The 3,632-nt window shown below is 39.6% G+C and overlaps 1 pseudogene; it reads right to left on the reverse strand.

The window, feature by feature from the left end:
* Positions 1-1,637: 1,637 nt before the first annotated feature.
* Positions 1,638-3,354, reverse strand: LOC119532491 (annotated as a pseudogene).
* Positions 3,355-3,632: the final 278 nt, after the last annotated feature.

Genomic DNA, 3,632 nt, shown 5'->3' on the forward strand with positions numbered 1-3,632 from the left:
TTGAAATCTGTACATTTGAATACTTTAATGTGTTAGATCTTGAATTCAGATTTTCTCCCTTCCAAAAGTTTGCTTTATTTTTTAATTATTGAAGATGCTCATTATATATTTGTTTAATGATTTTCCCAAAATACTTTGCAAAGAATGTGTCCCTTAATGTATATAATCATTTAAGTTTCTGTTTCCTTAGCTTATATTCAGCTAGAGTTATGAAAGGGATTCATTGAATTTCAGGAGCTGAATGAATGACAACAAAATATCCCTCCTTCAGTTTCTCACATCAGTTTTGTGTTGAGTCTTTCCTTTCAAGCCCATTCAGCTTTCCCCTTGTGGCCAATATCAGTGGGGAAGACTTCAAAGTTTCACTATTACATTTGATGTCTAATGTAAGAATTTTATAGATATCATTTGTTAGATTATTCTATTCTTTTCTGCTTGAAATTTTATTATAAATTTATGTTGATTTTATCATATAGTCCTTTTAGTTTTTCTTTTAAATTATAATGATTCTAATTACATAGATTGATTTTCATATATGAAATCAACCTTGAACTCTTGTATATATGTAGTACCAAATGTAAGTGTATGGGTCCCCAGCTACACCAATCATCCCTGGGGATCATGTCCCATTTTCTCTTCCAAATCACCCCCCGTACAACCACCACCACCGCCAACCTGAGGTCCTGTTCTAAAAGGCCCAACTTGCCTCTGGATGGAAAGATGTTTCAGATGGAGAATAATTAAATTTGGGCTAGAAACACATGTCCTCATGTTCCGTGTTAAGATTAATGATGGGGACCAATTTGGTAGGCCAAACCTTCTATCTTGGGGCTTGCCCTTATGAAGCTTGTTACTGCAAGGGAGAGTCTAAGCCTACTTATAATTGTGCCTAAGAGAACCTCTTTTGTTGCTTAGTTGTGGCCTCTCTCTCCAAGCACACTTAGCAGGTAAACTCACTGCCCTCTCCTCTACGTGGAACATGACTCATGGAGATGAGCCTGGACCTGGCATTGTGGGATTGAAAAACCTTCTAAGCCAAAAGGAGGAAGAAAAATAAAACAAAATAGTTTCAGTGGCTGAGAGACTTCAAATGGAATTGAGAAGCCACTCTGGAGGGTATTCTTATGTGCTATATAGATATCCCTTTTTAGTTTTTAGTGTATTGGAATAACTAGAAGGAAATACCTGAAGCTGTTGAACTGCAACCCAGCAACCTTGATTCTTGAAGATAATTGTATAACTATGTAGCTTACACAGTATGACTTTGTGATTGGGAAAACCTTGTGGTTCACACTCCCTTTATCCAATATATGAACAGATGAGTAGAAAAATGGGGACAAAAATTAAACAAAAAATAGTGTGGGATAGGGGATGGAATGTTTGGGGAGTTCTTTTATACTTTTATTTTTATTCTTATTTTAATTTTTTTTGAAGCAGTGAAAATGTTTGAAAATTGTGATGAGTGCACAACTATATGCTGGTACTGCGAACAACTCATTGTACACTGTGGATGATTGTATGATATGTGAATATATCTCAGTAAAACTGAATTTAAAAAAAGAAAAAAGATTAATGGTGGGGAGAGTGTGGGTGTGTGTTTGGGGGGTTAAGTTGGAAGTTAAATGATTTTTTGATGATTAGTGATAAGAGCAGGAGGCCAGGGCTGGAAGAAAACACACAGTTACACCACTGGAATGCTGACTTGGGTCTTCAGATGGTCAGTACCTTCTTGCATATCTAGGGCATGAAGTGGGCTCAGGGGACTAAGGGTCCAGCTCCCAACACTGTAATTTCTTGGATGCCTTATTGTGTTCAAATGGGACAAAGGCATAAAGCTGTTCCTTACAGTGATTTGGTTCTTGGGGAAATTTTGGTTGGTTTGTCTTGATCAGTGTTCACTGCCTCCACAGAGTTTGTTTCCACTTTGAACCTATAGGCCTGAGTTGTAAATTTGAAGATGGTATGGAGAGGGCACTTCAAGTATAGTAGCACATCTGATGCTTCCAGGAGTGTCAGCTTGATACTCATCCTATAGCCAAGCAGGACAAGGAGCTCCAGCAGCAGCTATTGTCCCCTGGGGCTTTTGTAACAGCAGAACAAATTCAGCAAGTACTTGACTCAGTGGCTACTGGGAGTCCAACAGTACTGCCTGAACTCTTATCTAAGAAGTAGGCCAGAAGACAGCACATGATGGCCTGGTGGGTGATAATGAGCACATTGCCCTGGCACTCCAGCTCCATGATGACAGGATCCAGTCACTGTACTAGTAGTCCTAGTATGACTACCCACCAGGACACAGATACAGATATTCCTCTTGATCTTGAAGGGCAAAATCTTCTGGGTACTGCTTCTTGATGTCTGCATAAGCCATCTCCTTGCACACACCAGCATCAACCTCATACAGAATTTCCCACTGCTCATAAGTCATCTCAGGGAATCAGTGGTCTAGATAATCCTTTCTAATTGGCTTGTCCAGACTTTGAGGTCTGCTATCTCTTATTCCTCCAGAAAATTCCTTAGAGCTTGAGCAAACTGCTTTCCCTGCAATGAGAGTCCAGAGTTACCCCCAATCTTCCCCAAGATATTGAACTCAGTTTCTCCATGCTGACAAAAGTAAATGGTATCAGGTTGGATATGGATATTTGTGAGGGAGTAGACAATCTTGCTCTGGATATAGTCTTGGAGTCTGTTCACTACAAATTGCTGGCCCACATTTATCACATTGATGAAAGAAAGATCCTTGTCATAATTGTCTGGGTTGAGGGACTGAGAGGTAAATTTGCAGCACTTGATCTCTTCAGAAAACCTTCCACCATATTCTCCCTGTTCCTTTCAGGGTAGTCAGGCTCAACATGTTTATGTCCAGGATGTTGGATGATATAATATCAGTATCATCACAGACAGATTCCACAAAGAATACTTTAAAGGAATTCTCCTTGGTGAAGTTTAAAATCATGTCCCTTCTCTTCTGGGTGGTATTGGTAGATCAAGCACTGTAGTCTGCCCACTCTCCTCAGTTAGAGAGGTCTTAACATCTTCCAGCACTACCAGAGCACACTGTGTATCTTTATGGCCTCTTCATTTTATGCCAGAAAAAGTCATAGGACTTATAGGACTTGACTGTTTCATACCTATGCACACCAAGATTGAACACTTTGGTGGATACCTCAATTCAGCAAAGATAGCATGTGAGATTCTTGGATACTTAGGTTTTGCTCCAGGCAGGCAAGCCAGTCATAATGATGGCCATTGGGAATTTTGTCATTTATGAGGCTCATGAACATTCTCCAGAGTTCAAAGATTTGGTGTTTTGATTTCACAACTATTATTGTTCTGTTCTGAAGAAAAAGACATAGCAGCTCTTCAGGAGACCTCCTATGATCCCTCCTGCATTTCCTGCCGGGCAGTGGCCCCAGTGATTCTCCTGTAATAAGGAGTACTGGAGTGGATGTCTGTGGCCAGGGTCAGGCACACACAGCAATGAATTCCTTTTTAAATACCTATATCAACCTTCTTAGGAAAGAAGTGAATTGGAATTGGGACTGAAGACTGATGATGATTATGGGATAAGGAATTATTTTAGGATGAACTCAATTTAGTTGTGAGATAAAAAGAAAGATATAAAATGAGTA

The sequence above is a fragment of the Choloepus didactylus genome, chromosome 4 (assembly GCF_015220235.1).
Source record: "Choloepus didactylus isolate mChoDid1 chromosome 4, mChoDid1.pri, whole genome shotgun sequence".
Classification (NCBI taxonomy): domain Eukaryota; kingdom Metazoa; phylum Chordata; class Mammalia; order Pilosa; family Megalonychidae; genus Choloepus; species Choloepus didactylus.